Source organism: Quercus lobata, chromosome 1 (genome assembly GCF_001633185.2).
Source record: "Quercus lobata isolate SW786 chromosome 1, ValleyOak3.0 Primary Assembly, whole genome shotgun sequence".
Lineage (NCBI taxonomy): Eukaryota > Viridiplantae > Streptophyta > Magnoliopsida > Fagales > Fagaceae > Quercus > Quercus lobata.
Window position 1 is genome coordinate 2727912 of NC_044904.1, and position 13106 is coordinate 2741017.

Below are 13106 nucleotides of genomic sequence, written 5' to 3' on the forward strand. Positions count from 1 at the left end.
AAACACAGTAAGAGTGTGAGAGAGTGAAAAAGAAAAATGAGACATTTTTCTTTGCTCAAGTTACACACAAGGAAGATAAATTGGTGGAGTTCTCATGGAGTTTCTGAGTGCTACAACCATGGAGAGTTGGAGTATTCAGAGGAAGATTTTGCTACTGGCTTTGTGGTGAGATTGTATTTATTCTTTGAGATTTATTTGTTGTATATCCAATTTTTTTGTGAACTCAAGTTTAGCATAAACTTGATAGTTGTAATCTCTATTCCATAGTGGATATTTTTCGGAGCTGCCCCGTGGTTTTTTTCCCTCTACACCGGAGGGTTCCACGTAAGATTTAGTGTTCTTGTGTAGTTGTGTTTATGTGGTGTTTGCTGAATTTTTTTTGTTTCCATAATATTGCTATTGCTTGGTAGTCATTAATTTTAATTCACACATAGACACAGAGGGGATTAGGATTTTTCCCACCATTTTGTTCATAAAGAACTGGGGATGGTTAACTGCAAGAATTGCATAAAGAAATCTAATTACAGAAGATGAGTATTTGTACGTTAAGTTCTATCGCAAAAATATAGTGGAAATAACAATTTCAGGACTTCATATTGTTTTGAAACTAATAACCCAAAATTTTGAGTTTTATTTCTAAGCAAATTGCATTTCAAATTTTGCTGCTGTTATATGATTTTCATGATTCTAATTATGATGAATATTAAAAATGATAATCACCACCTGTGCTGTGCAGAGAGGAGTTGTGGAAGTTGCCAAAGAAAAGATCAACGAGGTTGTAGCCAATCACTTTGACATCAACACCCTTTCAGGATCTCTAAACCCAATATGTGTTGCGGACTTGGGTTGTTCTACTGGACCTAATACCTTCATCTCAGTACAAAACATAATAGAAGCCATAAAACTCAAATACATATCTAAAGGAGAAAATACTGAAACCCCAAAATTTATGGTGTTCTTCAATGACCAACTCTCCAATGATTTCAACACTCTCTTCATCTCCCTCCCTCTCAATGGGAATACTTTGCAGCCGGGGTACCGGGATCTTTCTATGGTCGCTTGTTTCCCAAGGCATCTCTTCATTTTATTCATTCCTCTTATGCACTACAGTGGCTTTCAAATGTCCCAAAAGAAGTTATGGATCAAGGGTCAACTGCTTGGAATAAAGGAAGGATTTTCTACACAAATGCACCAAAGGAATTGAGGAGGCCCATGCAACTCCAATTTGCCAAGGACATGGAGTCCTTCCTAATTGCTAGAGCACAAGAGCTTGTGATTGGAGGGCTACTAGCACTTTTCATTCTTGCTGTCCCTGATAACATGAGCAAATCTGACATATTTGGTGGTTCAGAGTTGGACATTCTAGGATCTTGCTTAATGGATATGGCTAAAGCTATAAGTAAACAATGTCATAACCCGTTGTCATTAAAGTAACGTCGTTTTTACTTTGATTCACTAATGACATTACTTTTATTTTGCACCAATTATAACAAATCATGTTTAATTGTGAAAAATATTACATCTTGATTTAAAATTATACTTGTTTAGTGTGCAAAAGTTGTGAATGGTTGTAATTAACCCTTTGTTGGGAAATTCTAACCAAGGTATAACTTTCAATACTTTGAAACAAGTAACAAAAAATGGGATAAATTACAATCAATCATATGAAACTCCAAAAAGTTACAATCAACATCCTAATTAGAAATTAATTAATAATGTCAAGTCTACCATTCAAATTAGTATATAAATTAATAAAATTAATGGACACTTATCCATCCTACAAATTTCTACAATTAACATCTTGATTTCGCAATAATCTATCCCTAATCTAATACACTAATTTGGATGAAGAAGGACATTGCAAATTAATCTCAATCAAGAGAGTTGATATAAAATTCTATTGTTTAGGGTGTATTGCAAACGTAACAAATTTTAAGTTGAATAACTACAATTATAGAAAGAACATGGGTGTAACTGAGCTTCCTTGTTTCAGTGACTAATCTGGTTAGATAGTGAAATATTGGTTCATGAAAAAGTTACTACTTCCATGAGACAGACCATGGTTTTTAATTGCAGGGATTAGCTAGTGAAGCAAAAGTAGATGCATTCAATTTGCCCGGTTATTTCACCTCCCCTAAGGAATTGAAGGCATTGATTGAAAGAAATCAGTATTTTAACATTGAGAGAATGGAAATATTGAATAGTCAGAAAAAGTATGTGAGCTTGCGAAATCCCTCAATGTGTTCTGCATTCCTAAGAGCTACATTAGAAGGAGTAATTGCAAAGCATTTTGGAAATGATATCATGGATGAGTTGTTTAATCGCTACACTGTGGAAGTTGTAGAGTCCTCCTTCTTAATTCCAGAAGCTGATAAATCGATTGTATTATTTGTCCTTTTAAAGAACAACAATTAGACTTTAGCTTTATTCCAACTAAAAAAATATTATCACTTGCAAATAAATGTAACAATGGAAAGGAGAATATTCTTGTAATAAATTATCCATTAATTCGTACATCTCTTATTGTATAATCATTTTCAATGTTATATTTTCTTTCATTATTAGAGAGTAGTATTATACTTATTTTGTATTTATTTATGTATTTTATACAGGGTTTTGGATTAATGTTTATTTTTTCTTAAAATGAGTTTTAATGTGTGGATATGCTTTTTAAAGAAGTTTAGAATTAATTTTTACAAATTTAGCAAAACCGCACGAGTTACAAGAAGGGCATGATGAGAGGATTTATTTAATGATGAATTAATGGACTCAATTTTGACATGGGCCATTCCTTAATATTGAATGGTGCCACATCAACAATTAAAAAAAAAAAACAATTAAAAAGCTAGATTGAGGTAAGATTTTATTTAAAAAATGGATTATAATTTTAAAAAACTTAAAACACCAAAAAACTAAAAAAACCCATTTGTATTTCACTAGACCCATATGGGCTTTACAATCCCAATTGTACAGAAACCCAATTGGGTTTTGAAGAATTGTGTAAACTTATTAATGTTATAGCACCCAATAACTTTCTATGAGCATGAAATGTCTTTTTTATATTTTCTTTCTTTCTTTCTTTTTTCTTTTAAAAAAAATTCATTATTAGATTGCATATTATCTTTATGCATAACATGTACACCTAATTTCATGATAGTCAATATTATACCATATGATCCATAAACTAATGTTTAAGTATACTTTTAAAATATAAAAAAAATTTAAATTTAAATATATTAAAATTATGAAATATATCTAATGGTTATTAAGAGTTTTCATATTGACAAAAATTACACCATGTAACTTAGGTCTGAGTCGGCCCCACATCTTGTAGATTAGTGCCCATGAGCAACTCAAACACATTTACTGGTACAGAATTGGTCCTTCTGGGATATTGCCTAATGGATATGGCCAAAGTGGTGAGTAAAAGAATTTTCAATTCTTCCTCCTTGACCCTTGTTGGGGAAATTCTGGATAAACTAGGTGTGACTCTCAATAAGTTGAAATAGAAATGAAAAAAAAAAAAGGATTTATTACAACCATTCATCATAAAACTTCAAAATTCTACAATCAACAATTTAAATCGAAATTAATTTGTAGTGTCTATCTTGCCATCCAAATTAATAGATTATTGTACACTTATCCACCCTAAATTATGAGGACATTTGCGATCTATACTCTAAAATACAAAATTCAACAAACCCACTCAGATTTGGTGATATAGTAATTTCAACCAAAAAAAAAAAAAATCATACTTTTATACCATACTTTTTATAAACCGATTCCGAAAAAATTAGCAAATTGAATAAATAAAATTTAATTGATATATGTTTTTTATTTAAGGGTTCCCCTTCTAACATATTAACTTCTTAAACTTACAAATACATTTTGGATAGAATCACCTGTCAAAAAATGATTTGAAAATTGTTGTGTGTGACATTACTTAAAAAAATAATAATGAATAAAGAAAGAGTCTACCACCTTAAATCAATCATAACTATGTATCCTACAAATTTTATCGGACCTTCCTATACGGTACTTTGATGCGACCAGTCCAGCCAATATTGGTCCATTTTGGTCAATTCATCCACTTTAGTCTGTTTTGGTTAATTACAGTCCACTTCAACCCATTTGGTCCATTCAGTCCACATCAGTGATTCTTTGGAAAGAGAGATTTGTGTAAAAAGATGAGCTAATTCATTAATTATTTTACATTCTCAGCATAATGTTGGTAGGTTCTTGATAAAATGGTATTTTTCTTATGTTATTAAAGTCTAGTATTTTTTTTTTTTCGTAATATAAGTAATAGCTTTACTTATATTTGCTTCCTCTTTAGACCATTCAAAACATATAGAGGATGAAATGTTTGTGAGGAGCACTAGAAATAATTCTATCCCTAGTTGTGATGAATGGCAAAGAATGGTTCAGCAAGACCAGATTTAGTGGCAAACAAGAGTTGAATAGGAATGAGTACATTTTCGAAGTATTTTTACCTTCCAATAATTTTTTGTTGGAGCTTCCCTCCTTTTATCGAATATAAAGGTGTGAATCGAGCTTTAATCTATATATATATATATATATATATATCTAAAAGCTAAAGCATAACATTTATTGTTGCTACGCGCTCTTGTTGAGCCACATCATCTACCAATTTCCAACGTTCTCTCTCTTCTTCTTCTTTTTTAACTTTTTTTTTTTCGTCTTATTAATTTTCCAACTTAATGTTATACTTTCACCAACTTTTCCCCTCCCTTTTATCTTTTCATCTCCCCACTACTATCATCTTAATATCACTTTTCCTCAATCCCTTTATCTTCCTTCATTTTTGGCTTTTCTTATTCCCCTCTTACTATAAATTTACATTTCTCAATTTCATTCCATACATAGTTTCCCCACACACATAAGGTTATTTCTCTCTCTCAAATTTTTTTTTTTAATTTTTTGGTGGTTTTTTTTATTATTTTTCTTGCATCTCTACATTAAGTTGATAAGTTTTTGTATTATTTGAAACTCTACTTTCGATTGATGTGATTAAGTTATGTTTTTAAGTCGTTGTTTTTTTTCCTCTCTTTGATTTCATAGATATTATCCTATTGCATTATATATAAATATAGTATATAAGAATATAATGCTATTTTATTACATAAAATAACATGACTTGGTTAATTTGGTGTTTTTACAATATTTTTATTTACTTTTTTTCTTCTCATATTATTTTACATAAATTTCTTATTATTCTCTCACATTCTCTCTTGAAACATGGGTATTCTCTACCCTTCTCTCTCTCTCTCTCTTCATTTTTTTTTAATTCTTTCCTCCAACTCTTCTTTATATCGATGAATTATTGTGATTTTTAAAACTCTATTTTGGGTTCATATATTTTGGTGTTGTATTTTTTAGTTTCTTTTTACAAGTTGCATATTTTTCTCTCCTATTGTTTTGGTTTGATTTTTATTTGAGTTAATACTTGATTATTTTGGAAGTAAAAATTTGAATTTATATCAAAACACAATCTTGGCTATGCTAATAACAAATTGGCATTCAGTCCACTTCATCAATTCAGTCCGATTCGGTCTACTTTAGTCCACTTTAGTCAATTTTGGTCCAATTCAGTCTACTTCAATCCAATTCAAATAGGTCCATTCGGTATACTTTGGTCAATTCAGTCCAATTCGATCAATTCAGTCCAGTTCGATCCATTCAATCCCATTCAGCCCATTCGGTCTTCTTTGGTCAATTCGGTCCTGTTCGGTCCATTTGGTCCAATCCGGTCCATTCAGTCCACTTCGATTTATTCGATCCAATTTGGTCCATACGGTCAACCTAGGTCTATTCGGTCCAATTTGGCCAATTCGGTCAGTTAGGTCTATTTGGTCCATTCCGTCCATTTAGGTCTATTCGGTCCCATATGGTCCATTCGGTCTACCTAGGTCTATTCGGTCCAATTTGGCCAATTTGGTTCAGTTAGGTCTATTCCGTCCAATTTGGTCCAAATGGTCCACTTGGCAAATTCGGTTCAGTTCGGTCCTTTCGGTCTACTTTGGTCAATTCGGTCCTGTTCGGTCCAATCCGGTCCATTCTGTCCACTTTGATCTATTTGGTCTAATTTGTCCACCTAGGTCTATTCGGTCCAATTAGGTCTATTCAGTCCATTTTGGTCCTTATGGACCTCTTAGATCAACTCGGTCCAATTTGGTCTATACAGTCGAGTTAGCTCTATTTGGTCTATTCTGATCCATTCGGTCCACCTAGGTCTGTTCAGTCCAATTTGTCCATTTCGGTCCAGTTAGGTCTATTCATTGTAGCTAACTATTCGGTCCAATTTGGTCCACACGGTCCAATTGGCCAATTCGATCAAGTAAGGTCTATTCGGTCCAGCTTCGTCCATTCAGTCCATTCAAAGTCTGTTTGGATATCGCTTATTGCTGAAACTAAAAACCGAAAACATTGTAGCAAAATAATTTTTAAATGTGTGAATAGTACTGTGGGACCCAATTTTAAAGTTGTTTTTGCTAAAAAAAGTACTTGTGAGTCCCGTGAAGAGTGCACAGGACCAAGGGAAACGCAAAAACAGACGCAAAAAAGCAGTACGCAAACACACACTTAGTCTACTTTGGTCAATTCAGTCATGTTCAGTCCATAGGGTCCATTCAGTCCACTTCGATCTATTCGGTCCACTTAGGTCTATTCAATCCAATTTGATCCATACGGTCAATTTGTTAGGACATATGTGATTCACTTGTTATGAACATATGTCACTATTTTATGTAATTGGCTAATCCTCTGACAAAACACACTTTACTTTTATTTGAGTAGATCTAGGATGTGTTTAATACTTAAAGAAACAAGGTTTCAAGTTCAAATGTTAAAACCATGCAAGTCTGTCCAAGATTCAAGTGTGAAAAGTGCTATTCATTAAAACTCGACAACTAGCTTGACAACTAGCAATCTATCGAGCCTTGAAGAGCTATTCCAACAAGTGGCTCCACAGCAGCTCAACAGATAGGTATCTATCGAGGTTTATAAAGTTCAGTTTTTTAGGATTTTTTTTCATTCAATCCATGATTGTATGTTTGGGCTTTCTTTTCTCACAACCCTAGACATATAAAAGGATTATTTTAAGGGCCATCAAAGGTGACACAAGTTGCACAAGTGTTGAGCAAAGTTTGTTCAAGCAAATTGTGACCAAAGACAGAATTTGCCCTAATTCATCTTTCTTGTGAAGAAGCTGCTATGTTTGTGCACCGTAGGGTTTTATAACCAAGGAGCTTCTCGATCTTCATCGTGTGATGAATTGAAGAACTTCGCAACCAACAACCTTCTCTAGTTCGTGATTGAAGTCGCGTACTAAGATTCGTGCAATTGGTTAGTCACGTACTAGGAGTCGTGCATTGAAAATGAGAGATTGTCACTACAGAACAAGTCCAATTGGGTATTGGGGTAAGGATTCAACTGTAGGTTGGTATAAGGTACTGGGATTCCTTTACTTGTAACCGTTTGTTGTAATAATAGTGGATTCTCGGGAGTTGTGACCTTAAAATCACTCGATGGGGTTTTTGCTGTGTAGGTTTTCCCCATTTGTAAACAAATCACCGTGACAATTTATTTTCCACTGCATACTTAATTTAATTGGTAATTTGTTTGTGCTACCACGCGCTTTACATGTTAATTAACTTGGTTAATTTATCACAAAGGGTCAATACATTCTTGGCCTATCAAGTGGTATCAGAGCAGGCACACTCTAATTAGGGTTAATCTTTGCTGTGTGATCCATTAACCCCTGTTTGTCATGGATAAAGGACAGTCTCTCATTATACCTCCTTTATTTGATGGCACTAACTATGTATACTAGAAAGTACGCATGATTGCTTTCTTGTAGTCTCTAGATGAGAAAGTGTGGCAAGCTGTGGAGATAGTCTGGACCAAGCCAAAGGAAGCGCCGACCGATTGGGATGATGCCAAGATCAAGGCGACAAACTTCAATAGTAGAGCATTGAATGCTTTGTTCAGTGCAGTCACTAATGAGGAATTCAAGAAGATATCCTCCACTGAAACTACAAAGGAAGCATGGACCATCCTCCAAACAACCTATGAAGGAACTAAAGCTGTCAAGGATTCGAAGCTTCAGAGGCTCACTACAAGCTTTGAAGAGATCAAGATAGAGGAGGATGAATCGTTCGATGAGTTCTATGCCAAGCTCAAAGACATAGTGAACTCAGCTTTCAATTTTGGGGAAACCATTCCTAAACCCAAGATTGTGAGAAAGGTGCTCAAATCTCTACCAGAGAGATTCCATGCCAAGATCACCACGATCGAGGAATCAAAGAACATCGACAAGATTCCTTTGATAGAGCTAGTTGGTAATCGGCAGACCTATGAGTTAGATTTAACAAGAATTGGCAAATTGAGTTGCATAGGCCTCCACAACTACCTTTTGTGCATTTGTGTAGAAATCCTCCCTTTATTCCAAGCAGGAGACCCTTCATCCATAACTTCTATTGGAACCTTAGACAGCCACTGTAGTGCAAAAGAAGAGTGAATAAAATGAAGAGATTCCTTGGGAAACAAGCGGCCATGGAAAGAATCCGGTACTCTAGCTGCAATGTATTGCTTGTTGGGAGGAAGAGACTTGAAGAGAGTGTTGAAATCATTGGAGACATGGTCATTGAAGAACACTAGAAATTCTGGGATTTCAGTATGTACTCCTTTTGATATTGATTGGAGTTTTACGGCTTCTATTATGTTTTGCACTGAGATAAAGTTATTGGGTCCGGTAGAACAACCCAAGTCTGCCACACATACTGAGTTTAGAGAAGCTGAAAGGGTCTTAATGTCAAAGTGATCTGCTATTGCCTTGTTGATCTTTTCTTTGGCAGCTTCAGCAGCCTCTCTCTACAACACAAGTGGTGATTATAATTTTTTTTAATATTCCTCATAATTAGAAGCATGAAAATATTCTAACAGTTTGGATTTGGAATGCAATTTTCTTGGAAATAAAATTAAATAATTTTGGATGGTCAGCTTCAAATTACTATCACACCCTCAAATTGTTATTTCAGCTATGATTTCTACTAATTTTTTTTTTAGAATAAATGATTTTTACGTAGCATAAAAATACTTATCTTCTGCAATGAGTTTTCTTAAAGCTTGTCCTTCAATAAAAATAAATAAATAAATAAGCAAGTCCTTCAATTATGATAAATTCAACTATTCTCTTGGAAGCTCTTAAAAATAAAACCTATTTTCTTGGATACTAATTATGATAAATTCAACTATTTACTTGGCAATCTATGGTATAATCCAAAGATTCCAAACAAGAAAATAGATCAAAATGTAGGCTTGAATATTAAAGAAGACCTGATAGATGGAGTTTTGAGCATAGCTATAAGGGCCCTTTCCTCCGTTCATTGCATATGATTCAGGCATATGTCCTCTTGTCCCCCATCTCTCTCTCTCTCACTCTCTCTCTCTCTCTCTCTCTCTCTAACAAATACATATTTTATATATATGAGTTGAATTCAACTTTCAAGTTACCCATGGTATAATTTTAAGCAATATTACAACATTTAAAAACTTTTTCTTGAATTAGTAATTTAAAATTTCAACCATTGCATTACATGCTCTCTATGTTTTTAACAAGTTTGTTATATTTCATACAAATCAGATATTATTTATTATTTAATTCATAAACTCATCTTTTATACAGATTTAAAATTGAAAAACATAAAATTTAAACATTTGATATCTGACCTATTTATAATCTTCGAATTTAGCACCTTAAAATTTTGCAAGCATGAAAGGTATAAGAAGAAAACATAATCAACCATAGATTTGTCAAAATTTGCATCTAATAAAAAAAAATTAAGTGGTTTAAAATTTAAACATTTTTTAAAGTTACATTAAGTGAAAATAATAATAATAAAGTTAGGTGTAACTCAATCTCACCCTATGTATATTTCCAAGCGCATATCTTCAGATGTGTTGATTTTTTCATCAACTTTATCACATGAAAAATTCAATTTCTGTATTTATCTTGCCCTCCACATTTAAAATTTTTAATTAATGTTGTACTAAATACATCTTTAAATTTATATTATTTAATTTGAACCATCCTATTAATTAATTTAAGATTGGGAAGATCATTTTTTTTTTTTTTTTTGAGAAACACACACATATATAGGGGAAGGATGATGAGATAAGGGAATGCACTCACACGCCAACACCAAAACTGCATGCAGATTGGGAAGATCATATTCCATATGGTTCCTTACTTTCTCGATTTGATGCTTGAAAAAATACTATATATTAAGTAGTAATTTTTTAGTGTTTTCAATTTCATGCCGACTTAGACTTGCACAAGCTTGTTGTGATGTGCTCCAATGATGTTATATTTTAATTGATTTAGACTTGATAAAGTATTCTCTACATGAAAGCCCCTTGGACCTCACGGGTTTCCATCCTAAATTTTTTCAAAATTTTTGGCTTCTTTGTCGGGAAATGTACTGAAATCCATCTGTTTTTTTCTAAATCCTTTTATTTTTTCAACACTAAAATCAAGACTTTCGATACTGCACCAAATGGTCCAAATCCAAATGCGAATGCAGCGAATCTATTGAAACACCTTTACATTTTCTTTGCAATTGTCAACTCCATCTTTAATTGGTATCATTTCTATTTCCGCAAATAAATGCAATATTTCTCATGGTCTTCCTTGGTGATTACTTTATATTTTGCCATCTAGAACATATAATTAAGACAAAGACACTCTTACACCGAAAGTTGTTTGTTTTTAACAAATATACCCTTTACCTTCTATAACTTTGATCAATTGTTATTAAAGACCCTTTTACACCGGAAGTTGTTTGTTTTTAACAAATATACACTTTACATTCTATAACTAATCAACCCCATGCAATTGCTTTAAAAGTAATGACGTTAAAATAAATGAGTAATTGCCCTAAAGTAAGACCTTATATTTAAAAAGACTTTCACTTAAATTTAGCCGGATTAAAATAAACTGAAATGCTACGTTAATATGGCTTAACAGGAGCGTAGAAATAATAAATATTTTATTTAATATTTTAGATATTAGGAGATTGAGATCTATATATTTCTAAGTAAATTTCGATTTAGAAGAGGTGCTTTAAACCCAAACCTTTCTTTTCCCATTATCTAAGTGCACAAAAATTGACTTAATGCATCGAATGCACCAAACTGGACCAAACTGGACCAAATGGGCTGAAGTTATCTGAATGGACCGAAGTGGACCGAATAAAGTGAAGTCAAACGAATAGGACCAAACTGGATCGAATAGGAACGAAGTGGACATAATGGACGAAATAGGATCGATGTAGACCAATGAGGAACGTATAGGACCGAATAGAATCAAAGTGTATAGAATAGACCAAATAGGACCGAAGTGGACTGAATAAAACTAAATAGAACCAAAGTGCACCGAATAGGACTGAAGTAGACCGAATAGACCAAAGTGAACCGAATAGAACCAAAGTGGACAATATGGACCGAATGAGTGGACAGATTAAGACCGAATAGGACCAAAGTCGACCGAATGGGACAGAAGTGGATAGAATGGAAGTAATAGGACTGAAGTGGACCAATGTGGACTGCATTGGACCGAAGTGGACCAAATAGAACCAAAGTCGACAAAATGACCAAATAAGGAAGAATGGACCGAATATGACCAAAGTGGACCGAATAGAACTCAAGTCGATCGAATGGACTGCATAAGACCAAAATAGAATCATAGTGGAGAGAATAGACCAAATAGGACTGAAATGGACCGAATAAAACCAAATAGAAAAAAAGTAGACTGAATAGGACCGAAGTGGACTGAAAAGGTCCAAAGTGGACTGAATAGAACCAAAGTGGACTGATTAAGACCCAATAGGACCAAAGTGGAATTTGGAGTAGTTCTTTTATCTTTATGAAAAAAGAATGATATTCTTTCTAGTTTATTGACTAATTACTTCAAGGTTTTTCAATATATTACCCCTTGGATGATGTATTGAAAGCGGCCTTATATAGCCAAATTGGATGAATGATGGATCGTGTAAAATGTGGAATGATCTTGTAAGTAAATTGGTGAATTTTGCATATACGAGACCCAAATGGACAAATTTGAGTCTTTTGCATATAGAAGCCTTAATAATATCATAGTCCACAATACTTGATATTAAAAAGTTGCTCTCACAACTCCATCTGGAACGGGATTGTAGTCACAAGTGGTGCATTACGCCTTGTCTTATTTGAATGCTCACGAGTAATCGTGTGTTCCATTTAATTTAGCGTATCAATGGGTAGGTAAAAAAGGGGATGGGTGAGTCAATAGTCAATTTCTGTTTACTATTCTCTGAAAAGTAGATAAAGTATATACTCAGCTCCCTTGTGGATTCTAAAAAAATATAGCTTAAATAGTAAATATTTCCAGACTCAAATCATTCTAAAATGAAAGTGAAGAAAACAAGTAAGTATACAGTGTAACAATGGCGGAATAGAAAGAACAGAGTAAAATCTATGTGATTGAATATTAGCAGTACTAACTGAATAATACGATGTGTATAGTTCTCTATATATAGAGCAAGAGATAAGCTTAAATCTAATCTAACCAACTGACAATAATTCCGTAAGCTTGGAATCAGTTACACTCTATTTACACATGGATTGAGATCCCGTGCAATACCTAGGGTATTGCACGGGGTGCAATAGCTCAAATCCTAGCCTTTCATTCAATCTAATGGTTCTAAAATAACTCCACGTCACACTCTCATTCCTTCTTTCTCTTATTTTTTTTCCTGTTCATATCTTTCTCTCTGCAACTTTTCACTCCTTAGTCCTCTCCTTTGTTCTCTCTAATTTTCAAAATTTTCAAAAAATCCCGATGTTGTTACCGCTTCGCTTGCGCTCTCGCGGAAAACCACCGTCATTGTACGGACCAAGTCTCGAATCAGCCACCATTGCGCCACCCACCGGCCACCATTTCTCTCCCCCAATGATCTATCAGCCCCTGCTACACCTTTGTCGGCTTCACTGCTTAGCATCTCTAAACTACACTGCCAGCCCAATCACTTCCCAATGAGTTCTCTCTC

General features: G+C 33.8%; 2 pseudogenes; one reads left to right on the forward strand and one right to left on the reverse strand.

The window, feature by feature from the left end:
* The first annotated feature begins 709 nt into the window (after positions 1–709).
* Positions 710–2415, forward strand: LOC115993564 (annotated as a pseudogene).
* Positions 2416–8386: 5971 nt separating this feature from the next.
* LOC115993574 lies at positions 8387–13058 on the reverse strand (annotated as a pseudogene).
* Between the last annotated feature and the right edge of the window lie 48 nt (positions 13059–13106).